Here is an 18,571-nt window from a genome sequence, read left to right on the forward strand (position 1 = left end):
AAGTTTTGAAGTGCCAGAACTTGGTCTGACATAAGTTTAAGGCAAAATTTTTGATTTAATCCTAGTATGAATAATTTCAGCCATGATAGTAAGAGGGGGAAAAAAAATGCAAAGGAAGGCACTCAGTTTTGAAATTAGATTTTTCTTGCTGCTTCATTTTAAAATCTTCTAGATAAATTACAGGGATACAAGAAACTCCCTTTAAGAGTTTGGTATTGATATCTAAGCTTTCATGGGAAACCAGATAATTTTTTCAAAGACAAAACAATATCTGCAAAAGTAAAAAGTAAAAGGAAGCCTCCACTGGAATTTCCCCAAAGAACAGAAAGTAGCCTCTTGATTAGGAGGAGGAAGCTTAGTTGTAAAAATGTAAAATGCATTAAGCTAATTGCAGGTGTATTAGGCTAACTTTGTGGGTGATTTTTGTTTGTTTGTTTGTTGGTTACAGCTTTTTTTTGGTTTAAAGTGAGTCAAGATGAACTTATCTCATATAAAACGTACTTTAAAGGGTCTGCATCTCCTTAAGTACTGTTATTTGGCACTGGGAATAAAACATAATCGGGAAGAATCAGAGCCCCAGCTCCCAGGAATTTACAATCCATACTACATTTAAGAATCTAGCCGCATTCTGTACTTCACAGGAACACAAGTCTGGTTGACCTTTTGGTTAATTTGGGGTCCATCTTAGGTTTTTCAGGATTCGTTCAGATGCTCTTGTTTGGAGATAAGTAAGAGTGGAGAAGGAACAGTACAAGTTCCCTGCCACAGGCTCATGCATTTCACGTCCATTTTCAGGATCAGCTGAGATGCGGCAGCTCAAGGCATTAGCACTGCTGACATGTCCACTTAATCTCCCACCTTTCCTGAAGGGCATTGTCCCCATAACAAAAGTGCCAGGATTGATAGATACCTTGTCCACGGCTGAGATAGGTGCTTAAAATGCCAGATATGGGGATGCTTGCATTGATCAAGTGGATGTTGAACTTCCATGGCTGAGGTAGGGGTGTGCAGCTATCTCTGCTGTCCCCTTTGAAAGGAATGGTCAGTTCTGAGGAGAACTGAGGCTGAAGTTTTAGAATATTGAAGCCAGACCTCAACAAATTGTTCTGTCATCAAAATATCTTTTTTTTTTTTTTTTTTGACAAAAAGGGTAAGCTGACTGGGACATAAAAATAGGGGTATTTGCCTGCTCAAAAAACTGAGTGAGGTTAACTCATTTTTCATGTTTAATGATTGCTTAGTGATTAATAGAACAAGTAACTCCACTAGAGTAATGTTTCCAATAGCAAGCCTGTAAAGGCCTTTTAAATAATGGAGCAAAAGTGTGAAACTTTCAATTAATAGGTTTATATTTCAAGGGCAAGGAAATGGTAAGTAGTTTGCTGGCTCTGGCTGAGAAAGGGATTGAAATTTTAACAGAAATTTGACCATGAATTTTGTTAGTACAGAACTTAGCAGTGCATTTTTTACTTATTTTAATCCAATAGGTCAAATAATTTATTTGCCAAGATGTATTTGAAGTTGAAAAAAGGTAGATATTGAAAAGCACTCCCAGTGATAATTTCCAAGATTCTGTGGTACCAGAGAGCATAAATGAGCACTCTGAAATTAAGATACATGTATGAATTGCAAAAGCCTTGGCAGGTAGAAAATGAGCACAGCTTTGAACAGCCTGAAGAACACATCTGTGAGGTTGCAGCAAACTTTTTAACTCTTTATGTTCTCCTTTTGCATTTGGTAGCCTTGAATTTCTAAGGCAGAGCTGTTGCTGTCCATAAGAGGATGAAAGCAGCATTGTACAGCCCATCAGGCCAACGGAGTGCTTGTTAAACCTCAGCTGTATAAGGAAGGAAGGTCATGAAGGAAAACTCCTGGTGCAGAATTATTTCATTAGCTGGACAAAGTTTGGTTGTGGGGAAGCTGCTCTAGGAAGTAACTGTGAAAACAGCTTCTCTGTCTTGTAATTTTAGGTAGTCAAGGTAGTAGATTTCTGGTTTTTGGTTTCAGAGCTCTGTTCTACCTCAGGCCAGTACAACTCAAAACAGAAACTTTAGGGAGCTCTGGCATGAACCCTCTAATGCTTTAAAAATCTTGAAATGGATTGTGTCGTGCACTTCTCTGGAAGGGTTATATCTACCCACCACAAGTGCAGGTTGTGATCCTGGAAAAATAAAGGTGCTCAATTTCTCTTAGCTAGATAAAAATTCGGTGTTTTCCTGTAATGCTTGGTAAGTCAAGTTGTACTTTTTTGAATACAAGAAAAATCTGTGGCTTGTCCGTGGCTGCTGTTTGCAAGAATCTCTTTCAGCTGAGATGCTTTCCATAGGCAGTTTGGATTTGGTGTGACAAAGAACACAAGCATCCTCATCTTTGCCTCTTTATCTGTATCCTGATCCTAATACCACTGAATTCAAAATTCAGACACATTTTTTGGTCAGACCTAATATGGCTATTTGAGATGACCTTGAACTTAGTGTAGTTTTATCAGAACTGTAAGAGGTGCTTGCTGAGATCACTGGGAGCTACTTACAGTTTATCTCAAGCTTTAGATACAGCATTTGAATGTATATATATTTTCTATATTTGTGAATCATACAAGTCAGCAAGTTGCTTGCGTTCTTGCCCTGATACAAAACATTTAATGCTGTTATTACTATGTGACATATTTAGATTCCTGTTGAAAATCAATAACCTTCCTATAAAGCAAGTCTTACATCCTTTCTAAAATTAATTTAAAATCATTTTGTATGCCTCATTAGCTTTGTAATTCAAGAAAGGATAAAAGAAAAAGAAGACAAATCAGCCACCTAATATTAAATAGTGAATGTAATTTAATTTTTCCAACCAAAGGGGATGTTTATGACACTAAACATATCTGTTAATCTATAAATACCTGCGTTTATAGTTGAACAGAACAGTGTTTCTCAAACTGTGATTTGTCAGACACTTAGTGATGATACACAGTATGGTGTAGGTCGTATGAGGCCACTGCCACCTTTTTCTTTCATGTGCTATCTTTCTTTCTTATATTTCTAAATGCATTCCTAAAGATTCTATGCAATCGCCCATTATAAAGTGGATGGTCCATGTGAATAAATATAGAAATTGTTTTAAAAACAGGCCCTATGCTTAGGTACAGTCAACATTTAAAGCAAAGGGGTTTAAGTTCCTAAAAGGCACCATATAACATAGAAGGATATTGTTGAATTTTATATAAAACTTCCAGTGAGTGTTTGTAAGTTCTTTGAGCAGATTACAGTGTGAGAAAGGGTCACTTTTATGCATAGTTGGCAACCTTTAATGATACTGAATCTTTGAAATTCTTTGAAGTAACCCTGTGGGAATTACTCCAAATGAAATAAGTGGGATGGGGTTGATGATGACCTGCAGAAAAACCTTAAGATAGGCATTATTTGAGTTAGAAAAATATTGAATGTCATATGTAATGAATGTGTGAAGAAATAAGATTTGCTATGCTTATAAGTACAGTGACACCTACTTTTTCATGTAGTAAAATGTGCAGCAATACCAAAACAGATGCAGCTATACTAGACATAGTTGTAAAAAAAAAAAAAAATTTTAATAAATGCTTCATTAAAAAATTCTTACCTTTTATGAAGTATATATGTTTTATATATATTTATATTTTCATTTTTATTTATATTTATTCCCAATATGCAGCTAGTGTTTAGGAATTTTAAATTATGCAAACTGTTTATTTAAATTAATTTTTAAAAAATAATCTCTACCAAAATAAAGGCCAGAGCAGTAAATATTTCAATGTTTGTTTGTTGTTTTTGTTTGGTTATTTTTTTCAATAGATCCTTAAAATAATATTTAAAATCAAGATATAAAATTCAAAATAAAATTGGAATTATTGATTGGCTAGTCGAGGTCATGTTTTTCAGTTTCTAGAAACTTCACTTAGAACACCTTGGAATGATGTCCCACATGTAAGAACCTTACTGTAGACTGTTACTTAAATAAATAATTAAGGTTTAGCAAGCTATGTTGAGAAACGGAGGTCGTTGAAGTGAAGGAAGGAATCCTACACATTTTTGATTCCCCAAGCAATTTCTTGGTACCTGTTTATTGAGCCTTCATACCTATTCTGTCTGTGTTGATAAATATATCTAAACAGGTCATTTGACACTTTCCACATGTCTCTAAAAAACAGTTATGCATATTTTTATTTAAGCAAAATTGTGATTTTTTTAACCTATATGAAGGTAAAACTTGATTTTTCCCACTATATACATTTTTTTCCGTGTTTATGTTAGCTGTCCAATTCCATCTGAATTGCCTTGCCCTAGATGAATCGATATAAGTATGTGCAAGTTATAGACATAGTATTAATAAGTAAGAAAAGTGTTTAAAGGTGGGGGGTTTTTGCTGCACAAAGGCTGCTCAATATATGCCTGGGTTTTGTGTGTGTGTGTGTGTGACAGAGGATCATTCTGTGTGTTAGAGGGTGGATTACAGTCTGTACGTCTGTAGGACTGGAGAGCTTGGGTTTAGGGCAGAAAGAGATGTAGTTGAATTGAAAACAGATGGAAGTCAAGTTGATATATTTGGTGAAGATGTGTGTGGGGCATATTTCCAAAGTCTCTGCTCTTCCACTTTACATTTGGAAGGGATGAAATGAAGTGACTAGCTTCTAGCACCGAAGTCGCTTTGGCCAGGACTGTCACAGGTCAGGCATCAGTCATAGCAACTACTGAACAAAGTTGGACTTCTGCATGGAAGTATCTTTGGAAAGGAACAAAGTCTGCAAAACTTGCCATTGCTAGGTTTGGGTCTGAGTAAGCTGTTCCCCTCACAGTTTTTGGGGAAAAAAAATCTAAGTGAAAAACCAACCCACACTCTGGTGTCTGCAAGGAAATTTTAATATATAGAACATGTTTCAGGAATCAGCTGGCAGTTTCCAAACAGATGAGAGGCACAAGCAGAAGAAGCAGATTAGTGCTGAAATTATGAAATATGGAAGCACTTGAGAAAGGGTAGAGAGAAGGGGTACATCTCAGGCTTTGATTTTGTAAGCCAAGAGGAAGATGAGAACTTTCTTCAATAGCAGGGACAAAGGAGAAGGAGATATGCTAACGTGTTAAAGTTAAGCACCACTGAAGCTGGTGTGGTTGTTAGGATTATAGGTGACTGATGACCTCAGGTTCACTTCTTAGGAAGAAGTAAGGTGATGACCTTGGAGAGAAGAGAAACAAAGCTTTCAGAACTGATCTTTGCAGGAGTACACAAAGGAAGGATTCTCTACTTAGACAAAAACAAAATGCTGACTTGAAAAATGAGTGTTTTCCAGGTATAGTAGCAATAGATTCATGTTACAATATTGCAGTGGGAAAGTTGAAGGAGTTAGAGAAATATGCATGTCTTGCAAGCTGTGTATACCTATGTCAGAGGCTTACTTTTAATGTAGTGCAGCTTGTCAAGTTCATTAATGCCTCATTGTGTACCATATGCACACTTATGAAATCACATCAGGGTAAACCTGATAAGAAAGAGGTACCAACCTGAAAAGTCATGGAGGAATTTTTCAGTGCAACCTAACTTTCTAAAATCTCTGCTGAATTAAAACCCAGCTTTATTAATAAGAATTCCTCTTTGCAGTTGAATTAAGAATTCTAAGTACAGCTTTTCAACAGTATGAAACTGTTTCAATAATCCCAAAGACTCTAGGAACATCAGCAACAATATGCTATTATTAGTTTGTCACTTGTTATCATGTGGCATGTGGGAATATTTGTACCAATTCTCCGCACTCTGTTGTTAATTTCTCTGCTGACTGAAATTCAGTTCATTGAGTTACGCCAATTTAAAAATAATTGTAAAATTAATTCCATTGTTTTCATTAAACACACTTTCATTGTGTGAAACTGATTTTTTAATTTTGTGCTAGCTGCCTTTGCATGTAGTTCCACTGAAGCAATTGTATGGGTTTGCCTAAGTTGTATCTCAACAATAGCACAGTATGGATACAGACAGTTGCTTGTTCTTGATTGCAAGAATTACTTAAGGCCACCATTATATGACAGAGAATTTCTAACTGTAAAGAACCTTAGTTGATTATTTGCTTAGTCCTTTTAAGTAACAATTTCACATGCAGTTGCTCAATTCCAGCATTTATAAATGTTTGCTATATAAGTGTTTCAGGGTGTGGGTTGTTTTGTTTTGTTTTGTTGTTGTTGTTGTTTTTTTTTTTCAAGATTTTTGTTTGAAGAAAAAGCTTCATAATATGAGTTACAGCTATCACAGCGTTCTTAGGGAGGCTTTAGCAGGTGGGGCTCCATACAAAGCTATTAAAGGCTTTGTATGAACAGGAGAAAAAAAACACATGCAGAGATTTAAAGTCAGAAATTACAAAGCTTTTAACAGGTAGTGTGAGAAAGTGCAATAAATGTCCTAAATTTTTAAACAAAAATAAGATTATCCCTACCTAAAAGTTCTTTCAACTGTGAGAGCCTCTGCAGCTAAGTGCTTTGTGCAGAAGTATAGATGACATAAAGTTTTCTGTTGCCTTCCTGGTTACTTGGGCTGTTATATGTCTGAGAGAAAGCTCAGATGAGCACAAAGAACTTCTAGGTGTTACCATTACAGTAAATAATTACTATTTATAGTTATCATAGTTTAGCAACAGTAATTCCACCAGATGTGTGACAGTCTGGGTCCTCATTTATTTAAACAATAAAATATCAGCTGTTTATATTTCATCTGGTATCACTTTTAAGATCAAGAAGTGTATTTCAGCCAAATCAGTGGTTAACATTGACACTCCAATGTCCCTGAAAGGAGATCTTGTTTTTATTAACACTTTCTTACTCAGCAATGAGAGAAGAGATAATACCTTTCCGTAGTTCAGGTTTACTTGATGAAGCAAAATAACTTGCAGACTTTATGAGAATAGGACCCATAGGATTGGTTGTGGTCCACTTTCTCATTTGTGATTTTCACTTTTTCATTTTGTTTGAGATTGAATTTGAGAGAGAGCTTTGTTCCGGGAAGTAGTTTATGGCAGTGGGCTGAAGAAATGAGATTTTATTGAATCATAGAACAAATACACAAAGAGAAAATATGTGAAAATTGAAATGACAGAGTAGCTTAGTTGTTGAGGTAGATAAAATAACTAGGTTCTCAGGGAAATGAGGTGGGAACTTTTTTTCTTGAACTAGATTTAGTTTGAACAAAACCAGTTGAGATGGAAAATGTAGACAATATGAAAACTTGATAAAACAAAAAAACTTCATCCTGTGTTTTCTCGTAACTTTGTGTTGAAGGATAGTAATGGTGTGATCCCATAGACCAAAGAAAAGAAGCTGTCCTTTGTGTGACACAGCTAAAGAAAGAATAAATAGATTAATGTGGATTTTTTTTTATACTTTATTTACTATGCAAAATTGCTTTTAGAGCACATTGAGATGTTGGAATACACAGGAAAATCGGTAGCACTCGAAATCTGTGTGTTCTGCCAGTTGGCATTATATTTTTATTTTTTAATCTAAAATAAGTTGGGGTTTTTTTTGTTTGGTTGGGTTGTTTTTTTTTCCTTTAGAATCACTGGAGCAAGTTGTGACTGATCTAAGACATGTGAAGTACCTCTTTGTGAACAGGAGAATAAAGCCGGCTTGATGCAATCATGCCACACAGCACTGAGAGATGCACTGTTTTGAGCTAAGAAAGCCAGGAGTGCCAGGGCTCTCCACTTTCCAAGTAACTGTCCCTTCCTCTCTGTGGCTGTAAGAGGGAGAATTGTCTTCAATTAATAAAGAGTTAATTTTAGTAAAATTGCCTTTAACTCTTTTACAAAGGCTTGGCAGTAGCCGTGGTGGCACACAAGGGAGTGCGCTGCACCTGAGGGAATGTGGAGCTTTGTAGAAATCGGAACAAGCCTGGGCTGAACCCCAAGCAGGACAGTGTTTCCAACTTTATTCTATTCTTGTTTTTATTACCTGAAACAAATGTCCATTACAGTCAAATCTCTTTGAATTTACAAGAACTGTAATAAATTTGTCAGGTTTTGTCAGTTTGGTAAGGTTTTCTTGCAGAAATGTGTTTTTTCATATCTGTTTGTTTGCTTTGAAATGTCTGTGTTACTTGCCCTAGATTCCCATGCATCATGGCTTACAACGACCCTGGATAATGTGGTTTTTTTCACTCTACTGAAATGGTCAGTCTGGCACCTGGTAACCACATTCTCATCCTAGTAATTTCAGCTACCAGTTACTTCACCAGTGACAAATGCTTAATATTATGTGACACCCAAGCTCTTAGTTCTCCTGCATAAGCAAATGGTGACATCTTAAACTATAGTTTCACTCTTCCATTTCACTGCTGGATAAAGTCTTATGTTGACAGCTGTCTTAATTCAGAAGTATCTATTGAGCTGTACAGAAGTATATGATAGGAAGGTTTAAAAGCTAGTAATTTAATTTGCTGACTTCTAACTTACCCTACATCTGAGTCTTCATAGCAGACCCCAAACTGATCTGATCCGTTACTATGTTTTTCATATATTACAGTGATTCTTGCTAGCCTCATGAGGCTGAATGCCATTTGCTACCATAATAAAAAGGTAGCCTTGGCTCTAGGATCCTTAGTGCTTGCTGAAGTATTATCAGGAAAGTTAATATTTCTGCTGGAGACCCAACTTGCCCAGCCTCTTTCCTTCTTTATTTGCCAAAATAAATCAAATTGTTTGTATTTTCCACATGTAAAATTTTCTGGCAAAACTGGGTTAGATTTTGAAAAAGAGTTTACTCAATCTACTTGTTTGTCAGCATGATGATTCGCAAAGGAGGGAGAACTTTCAACTTTTTAAACTGTTTTAATTAGTTGGTTTTTACAACATACTACACTATATTTTTTTGTGTATAAAATTAATTAGCTTGTCCTCCTTTGAAAGTACTATTGCCTCTGTTTGGGAAAGCTGATAGATGGATATTTAGAGGTGTTAAGTAAATATACTAGAGGAGGCTAAAGCATAAATTCTCATATACTGTAATCAAGACAGTGTCCAATGTAGCCATCACAGTTTCTATAATAAATTGACCAAATGTTACAAAATAATGTAAAATTCAGATTTCTTATTTGCTGATGACATTGTACCTATCCTGTTGCCCCATTCCTTCTTGCTGCCATCTGCTGAGGTAGGTTTTTGTTTGATGTTTATACCTGGCTCAAACGATCTTGGCTAGAAGTGACTCCGTTGAGTCCTCTCGGGACAGCTGGTTGTTTGTTAAACAACCAACTGGGACTGCCAAGTTCCTTCGTTACAAACTGTGAAGTTAATTAGTCACCACAGTCAGAGAAAGATGGTGATGAAGCATATTTAATATACGTGAGAAGAGTGGTTGTTGTAAGATATAGAGAGGTTGACTAGGATAATATTTTCATGAAGTTCACTTTCTAATTCTTATATGGTACAAACATCATAGATGCAAACAGCTCTGGTAATTTCCCTAGGTCTTCCTGCCTTTATGAGAGCACTGCTACAGTTCAGGTTGCTCTACAGGGGCTAGAAGTAACTGCCAAGGTACTTTCAGACCCAGAGCAAATGAGATCACTGGGAGGTATTGATGAAGGGGCATTACATTTCCATTAAAGATACTCTTGCTTTCACCCCCGATAGCAAGTAATGAACTAGACCAGAACAGTATTTTCAGACATCAAATACCACCACAACTTCATATCTACTGTTTTTTTTTTTTTTAATGACATATTTTCTGTTGTGTTTGACAATCCTTTTGAAAGTAGAATTTTACTCCTTGGTTCAGTAACAAGTATCTCTAATATTTTAACTTGGTTTTATATGTACCTACATGTATAAATACATATATATAGAAGCGTATTTTATGAGTGTGTGTATATAATTGTGTATTTCAGGAGGATTTGCACATTTCAGTGGAATTGAAAATTCAGTGATCATTGATTAGTAATGAAGGAAGACACAGCCCTTGCCCACAAAACATTTCATGAATGTTTTCAACTGACTTAAGAAATTGTTTTCTACAGTTATTTGCCTATATTCTTATCAAAACTGTGGGACTTTCCAATGTCAGGACACTTGGTGGGTGGATACTTCTCAGAAGAATAGAGGACTTATCAGTGTTTGCTTAGGATCTATTACATTCTCAACCATAAAAGTAGTTATGCGGCCTACAGCACTCATAAATCTTCACCTAGTCAAGGCTACTGTCTCTTTCTTCATGCAAGTTTATGTTTAAAAAAATGAGCATATAAGTAATTAAAATCTCAAAATATCTAACTACTTTACTACTGGTTTGAAAAGTTATACCTTAATTCAGCTTGCAAAATTATCCAAATTATTTATCCGCCACAAAAATCTCTCTTTACCCTTATAACGAAAGCATCTTGCTTGGGCATATACTCACCAGAGGGCACTGTTACACATACTCTTACAGGTAATTTGGTGAACATAATGTTTTGTCTTGGAAGAAATAGTGTGTTGTTATTAGATTTTGATGCACACTTACTGGGCCTGTTGCTAATAAGGTAATTTGAATTGTTTTAGTCTCTTTATCTAGATAAGGTACAGTTTTCCTATTGAGGAGTGGTCGTTGCTACCAAAGATGGCATGTCTATGGAGGGTCCATGCTTATGCATGTGAATTAGCTACATAAGATCAAACTCCATGTAATTTACAAAATGTGAGTCTAAAAAGCCCTGAATCTTTAGATTTCCACTGAAACAGGAGCAGAAGAGCAAAGAAATTCATCTTGTTCCTGTGTACTTTTGTGGAAGAGAATGGACGGGTAACACCATGTAAAACCAATAATTCAGCTTTAGATAATTATTATGTTTGCTGTTTATTAATTAAAAGTATGTACTTAGTCAGTAGGATTACACTAGAGATCTCTGTATCTACACAGTTACACATATTTGTATTGCTGTTAGGTGAATAAAAATAGCTGAGAAAACAATAGTGGAAAATGTATGCTTTGGGCTGTATTTTATTGTGGAATTAGGCTAGTTTCACCAGATCTCTTAAGACAGATCTTATTCTAATGTCTTTTCTGCCTCATTATATTTTCCTGAATTTTAATTATATTTTTCATAAGTTGTTTCAAATTCCTAGTATCTGTTTAGGTTTTTGCATGTGTATTTTTACTTCAGGTTGGTTCAGTGCTTCCCAAACCATCTCAAACCGCACAAATTAAATAATATGCACTATATAAGAAAATGGATCTTCCATCACAAATGAATGCAACATGCTGTGTTTTTGTTGACTGTGCTCCAGCATCTGTTATTTGTGACCTGTGTGTTTTTGATCACAGAGTGATTTTTTTTGTTTTAGGTGAGTCCATTATCACTGGTCTCTTTGGCGGCAGCTGCAGAGGGAGAGCTGCTGTCCAGAGCCCAAGGTGTCTGGGCTGTGTCTGGGGTGATCAACAGTGAGGTTGTTTCCTATGGTGGTGTGAAGGCCATCTGCAGGACGGAGGAAGGTGGGAAATCAGGACTCTTCTTGCTCTATCTTAAATGTTTTCTGTCTCACCTGTTCAGCTTTTCTATTCTTGTACATAATACTGGTAAATCAGCAGTTTCATGCTGATCCCAAGTAGGAAGGTATCTGAAGATACTGTTATTTCAACTATCATGTTACAGAATTATTCATATTTACTAATATATCTTGTTAAGCTTTTGTTGTTTTATCACCCTGCATTCCTGTATCATAGGACCAGAATCTCATAGAAAATGGTAAATGCCATGTAATTTCTTAATCTTTTTTTTTTTTTTTCCCTAAAAAGGGCTGCATCTGCGGACATACAGGGTGAGCTTGATGAAAAATAAACCAAACAATTTTAAATGTCTGATAGCATTTTTTGCTGTGGGAATGCACACAGCAATAAGCTTGCAGTTTTTTCAAGGAGTCACTAGGTATAGGCAAAGGATATGTTATTGGCATGGGTGTGCCTCAGTGGGCCTCCTGGTGTTGTGGTCTCCCCTTGTCCTGGTCTGTGATTGTCCTGTCTTGAAAGAGCAAGCCTACGCCAAAGATCTCCTGCCCGAAAGGCTAGTGAGAGGGAAGCAAGGGGTGCCCTTCCAGACCTCATCCCAGTACAGTATGTAGCAAAGATGTATTGCAGGCTCAGGAGATTTGAAATGCTTCCTGCTTGTGATGTTAGACATTAACATCTAAATTAACAGGATATCAAAGTATCATTAATTTTCCAAAAAGACTTGGGTAAATATCCTCAAAAACACTTTTAAAGAAGCAAAGCTATCAAGGGTTAAGATGGAGGGACTTTTTCCTGGATTAATGATTGTTTAATAGAAAACAAAGGGTAGGGCTAGGATTAGGTTTAAAGTTAGCTTTCATAATGAAAGGAAATTGCTAACAAAGTCACACATAGACTCATCCAGATAAACAGATATTTCTCAGACTTCTATTGTTCCATGTCTTCATCAGGGCTTCTTGAAAAAGGTTGATTCATGAGGCTGCAAAATTTGTTGTTGCTGCAGACCTGTTGCCACAGCGTACCTCTAGTGTGCATCTGCATCTTAGGTATCTAAGGATGCATCTGAGATGTGGATGTGGGCCTGGAAACCCACTTAAAAATTTGAAAGAGACATTCCATCAGTGCCTTTTACACATCATTTTAATGTCACTCAAGATGGCAGACAGCGATACTGGAAAGGTTCTTGTAGCAGTTTCAATAGCTTTTGGGTAAGGAGCAGGGTAGTAACAAACACTGACACTTGAGTTCTTTTCTCCATAAACTCTACATCATACATTTAATAAAACAGGTGTGTTAAAATAGTTGAACAATGAGTTCATCAGACTTCTAAGCATGTCACTTTCTTTTTTATTAAGTGTTTTGTAATTTCTGCTGATTTTTCTGCAAGCCCATTTGATTATACTTAGTGCAGCCTTGATGCAGTGTGCTTAAATTGCTGTATCAGAGATTTGTTAAAATAAGTCACACATGAATTGTAAGCCATTATCTATCATTAACTTATCTAGAATTTCATGATGAACTAAGTGCTATGTATAATGTGTTTTCTCAATTGCTACTGGCTGTGTTGTCTTATTATAGTAGAATATGGCTGATAGTACAGTTGCATGCAGTTCAGATACATGGAAACCAATTTTGGTGGAAAATGGGTTTTGTTAATTGTAAATATTTAAAATAATTTCAGTTATTTCAATTAATTTAAAGGTTTAAAATTTATGTATTTATTTTAGACTTGTTAGCTGCATAGAGTGCCCATGAAATACATATTCATGAAGAAAAAAAAAGAAACTTGGGTTCTTTTTTTAGGACATGACTGCTACAAAAAAAGAAACATTTTAAGTTTATTCAGTTGATGTTTGTACTTTCTAAGACTTTCTTTGGTAAAACAGATTTCATTTTCACCTGGAACTAAGCAATAAGATTTGCCTGCTATTATCTATGGTTGCCTGAATCATTCAGTTAAGTAATTGCAAACCGATGAACTAAAAAAAAAAAAAAGTCTAGCCAATACAAAGTCTTCTTATTATGCTTCTGTAGGGCTGAGGTCAGATTTTCAAAGCAGTTCATGCATCAAAAGATGCAAGTAGATGTTTAGTGAAATACAGCCTACCTTATCCTACGGGGAGTCCGTAAACTCATTATCCTCTCTGCCAGCAAAAACAAAAGGGTGATCAAAACCAACGTAAATAGTGATTGCTGGTTCTCTTTCCTCTTGAGAAGCATGGTACAGTGAATATTGTGGCTGCATGCATGTGTTTGTAAATGTAAGAGAGAATCCTCTTTGGAAAAGTCACTGTACAAATACCTGCTCTTATTGCCTCTTCTGAGTACCAGCAATTTTGTCCTTCCCTTTTTTTACTCTGTCAGTTGAGAAATACACTTTTCAGTGTGCTGGTTTCAAACAGGGTGAGGCCAGCTATTATCAAGAGCCATGGGTTCTCTCAGAGTGCATATTTACATCTTAAGGTGCCTGAATACTTTGACAAATCTCTGCAACCTCTTTTTATGGGGATACTTGATCTTCTGTTGGTTTATGGTTTCTGTGTGCTTCTCATTTCAGGTTGCCTACAGATACTTTGTTGAGAACATGAGTTGTTGAGCTCTACCCAGGTCTAAGATCCCTTTGCTTACCACCTTCAGTGTTTGGAACTGGTGTAGACAGTGTTCTCTATTAAACAACATTGTTAGGCTAGTGTTTCTCACTGTTTCTCCTTGTTTTTGTATGTCTCATCTAATCTCTCATCTAATCTCATCTCATAATTTTAGTCAAGTTTCCTGAAGACTAGCTACTGCTTTTTACTGTATTTTCTATGCCGTGTCTTCCAACAATTAATGGACTGTTTCAACTAAAATCAATAGCAGTTCATAACATATGAATAAATATTTTTGTAGCATAAACAATTGCAGAGTTTCCCTTTTATGGCATGAAACAGCTGCACAATTTCTTTTATTGGTCTTACTAAAATTTAACTATCTTTTGTTGGACTTGCCATCAAGCTTTCATTTGAAGATCACCCTCAGACCCATATGAGCTTCTATTTCTAGATTTACTTCTGTTTCTAGAAGTTTGCTTTTTTGCAGTTTCTTGCAAAAAAAAATTTTTTGCTTTTCTATTTCTATGTTTTACTAAGAGTTTTAAATAGCTTTCTCCACAGGCTTGTTTGAACCAAGTATCCCAAATGTTACAACTTTTTTTGAGACTGAAAGGGGTTGTGTACTTTGTCCCTTAGTACTGTCTATGAGATACAGCATGTTGCTACTGTTTCAGATGTAGTGGTGCTTTGTAATAAGTTGCATGTTTTGTGTGTGGGTTTGGTTACTGAGTGGTATACTTTATGACTACATTCAGTGAAATATTGGAAGTTTATTGTGTGAGCATATTTGTTTAGCTTAATGCAGATACGTAAATCATATTCAGATATGAAAATCAAGAACAGTGACTTGATAAAGCACCCATCTACTAAAACTTCTGGTAGAATTAATGCCATTTACTTTTACATACCTCTTACAATCAATGATTTTACTGATGAACTTGTCGAAGTGAGTGTAAAAGTCTATGTTCGTTGACATAAGAAAACAAAAGCCAAAGAAGACTGAAAAGGATAAGGAGCATAAGGACTAACATGAAAGGGTTACAAAATGAAAAAATTCAGGGACTTGAGTGACTTGTAAGGTGAAACATGATCAATCTCATCCGGAGGTTGTAAAAGAGCTGGCTGATCATTCTGTTCCTCAGTAGTCGCAAATTCCCAAAGAGAAAAAAGATTAATCTTGTCAGCTAGGCTCATGGACTGCACTGTGCTGCAACTCTGGACCTAATATGTTATTTTGTAGAGAAGAGGTCAAGAATTGGCAGAAATGGATATAAATACGCATCTAGGTTCAGTGTTGCATCTAAATATTGTTAAAACTAATTAGAAAAAGCAATTTGCAAAAGTTTTAAAGAACTTTTTTTTCGCTTTGCTTAATAATTTTTCATAATTGGATTAATTAACATTTTCTTGATTTGAGAACTAGCTTGCTCCCTCCTTTTCTTTTCATTTTTCACTGCCATTATTTTGTGAATGCTTCTTCAGAAAATTTGTACATATTAACCAAATTTGTGACTTAGCCTAGTAGTTATCATTATTGTCAGGTCTTTCTGATGGTGTTATTCTAATGACCAAAGAATTAGTATGGGGAATGTTTACACGATTCTGAAAGTTTTCTTCCTTGAAAATCCAGATTTAAATAGTAACAGATTTTTATAAATTTTTAAAATTTTTAACTTATAAGCACATTTCCTTAAAGATAATTGGTATTGCATTTAAACATGCAATAGAGTTCTTTCAAACCCTAACTATTCTATGATTCTGTGATTCTATGACTCTATCATAAATTTCTCCCTAAGCCAAACTGCATAATCTTGTATTTCTGTCTCTCTATATGAACCAAAAACATATATATGTGATGAAAATCAAATTCTAATATAAATCTGTCAACTTTCATTTTTGTGTGTATTTTGTTGACATCAATTTTCATTATGGAAACTTAATTTGTAACTATTAATGCAAATATATTTGCTTACCCAAGACTTCAGTGCCAGCTTTTGCTATTAAGATTACATAAAGTACCTGTCGGCCACATTTTAACTGTGAGTTTTTACAGTAGTTTAAACATGTAAGTAAACAAGCCACAGTATATATAAGCAGTGTAATTTTTCTTTTAAAGGTCATCTGTATAAGTCAGCTACAAATCACTTCTTTTTTTTCATTGCCAGTCAAGTCTCATTGCCACTATTTATTTTATGAAAGTTCTATGTAAATATATTAAAAATGTTTTCATGATTTTTATTGCTGGATAATTCAGACCCCATTATTGACACTGTTTCCTGATTTGTTTTTAGTTTCTTTATTCAGAAAAGTCTTCTAAATTTAGGGAGGCATAAAGTTGACAAAAAGCTGCATATGTTTTTCCTACCCTCTTCCAATTGCCTGACAGTTTGTCAAGAGTGTAAAATTATGTAGCAGAGCGTAAAATATGGATTAAACAAAATTCAATCATCTTGAAAGGGGCATGGGTTTGTTTTGGTTTTCTCCCAGTATTTTCTTTTTTTTTTTTTTCTTTCTCTCTCTGTCCATGTTTTGTTCTCCCCTGCTTTTAAGCAAAATGATGTGATTTATCACAGTGCTTTACTTTGGTTCCTAGCTCAATGAAATAATTCAACACATAGCTCTTTTTTATTGTGTTTTTATTTCAGCAAGCCATTTTTTTTGCACAGTAGCTCACTGTTTGGGCACTTGAAAATTCAAATGAAAAGGGGAATTTTTCCCTCAGAGAAGTTTTTGACCAACTTTTCTAATCAGACCATGCTATTTGAAGAATGTTGCCAAGGTATATGCTTTTTCTGTATATTGTGTGTATTTCTTTGCTTGTGCAAACACAACCTGTTGTATGTTTTGCATACAATATTAATGAAATATATCACATGTTGTTTTGGTCATGTAATTTGCTTATTCTGAGTAGTTAGTAGTTTATGACTGGGCTTTCCCATTTGTGCAGGTCATCCCAATTCAAAAGAGAACAGGTTCCCAGAGCAAAAAGATGAGGAACAAACCACTGCTGATATCTGTAGTAAAAAAAAAAAATATCTCTGACAAAAGGCTAACCAGAGTATCTCTGTAAAAGTCTAGAGAAGATGGAGAGAGCAAAAGATGATCGAGTAATGCAACAGGAGTATCATACAGCAGGGGAAATGTAGTTTACCTCCTCCCCCCCCGCAAAAAAAAATCAAACCAAAGAACCCAGGAAAGAAGAAAAAATAGAAAAAAAATTCAGATTTTTTTTTTTTTTTCAGATTAAAAAGTAAGAGATTCAAAGACCAGTCACATTCAAATTGTCACAGGAAATGTGTAACTGTACTCATGGGCATTTTATGAGCATCTGTTATGAAGGTTTCAAAGAAGAAAAAGTAAAATCTGCTGACATTTAAGTGAATGTAATAAGAAATCCAACAATGTCCTCTTTCAGGTTTGGATGCTTTTTTTTTTATACTGCAAAATGTTTCCATTAAAGATTTTCTCTAATTTCAGTAGTAGTCTAGTGGCTTCATGATATATACATATATTCTTTTAAAGTTATTTTTGTATGTAGGTAATTAATTAAAAAAAATCAAGGAGGGAAAAGATTAGCTGAAAAGGAGTAAGTGGGACAGGGAAAGGAGAGAAAAATGTTGGGAAAGAAAAACTGGAATATAGGCAGCACATGGGTGAGATGGAAGTTACTCTGTAGGCATTTTAAATGACATAAAGAGGCAACCCTAAAAAAAAGTAAAATGGGTTATTCTTCACAAATAGGAAAAAACCCAAACAATCAACCAGGCATGGTCAAAGGGTGTAAGTAGAAACATCTGAACTGGAAGTAACTTAATATATTTACACAATAACATACTGTTTGACAGTTGAAAATTCAAATGAAAAGAGGAAATTTTCCCTTATAGTAGTTTTTAACCAACTTTTATACTTATAGCATATTATTTGAAGAATCTTTATAGTACCTGAAGGGGGTCTACAAGGATGCTGGAGAGGGACTCTTCCTCAGGGATTTTAATGATAAGGTGTGATGGGTTTAAACATAAACAGGGGAAGTTCAGATTAGATATAAGGAAGTCCTTTACTGTGAGGGTGGTGGGGCACTGGAACAAGTTGCCCAGAGAAGTGGTAAATGCTCCATCCCTGACAGTGTTCAGGGCTAGGTTGGACGGGGCCTTGGGCGATGTGGTCTAGTGGCAGGCAGGGTGGAACAAAATGATCTTAAGGTCCTTTCCAGTCCTAACTATTCTATGATTCTGTGATTTTTGCTGTGATTGTAACTGTAACCAATCACTAGGCTGTGATTGGTCCCTAGAGTTTGTTTGTTGGGTTTTTTTTGTATATTGGCCATTTTTAAATCAAAATCAAAATGGATTCTTACGTAGGACAACCACATATTTTCAATCCTCGTTAGGAATCATTGGATCAAATTACACCTTTCTGTGTTACTCAGAAGTCAGTGTAGATTATCAGTGTCCTGTCATGGGGACCATGCTTCTTAAAGCTTCTTAGAGAGTA

At 35.5% G+C, this 18,571-nt stretch overlaps 1 protein-coding gene across 3 annotated transcripts in view; it reads left to right on the top strand.

Moving 5' to 3' along the window:
* The window catches only part of HNF4G (hepatocyte nuclear factor 4 gamma), a 59,983-nt gene that overhangs the window by 5,776 nt on the left and 35,636 nt on the right, over positions 1 to 18,571 (top strand). The gene's annotated exons all lie outside the window — the stretch shown is intronic.

This window comes from Neopsephotus bourkii, unplaced genomic scaffold (genome assembly GCF_033783945.1).
Source record: "Neopsephotus bourkii isolate Nb327-2 ecotype Australia unplaced genomic scaffold, CSIRO-AGI_Nbou_v1 NB_1820, whole genome shotgun sequence".
In the NCBI taxonomy this organism is placed as follows: domain Eukaryota; kingdom Metazoa; phylum Chordata; class Aves; order Psittaciformes; family Psittacidae; genus Neopsephotus; species Neopsephotus bourkii.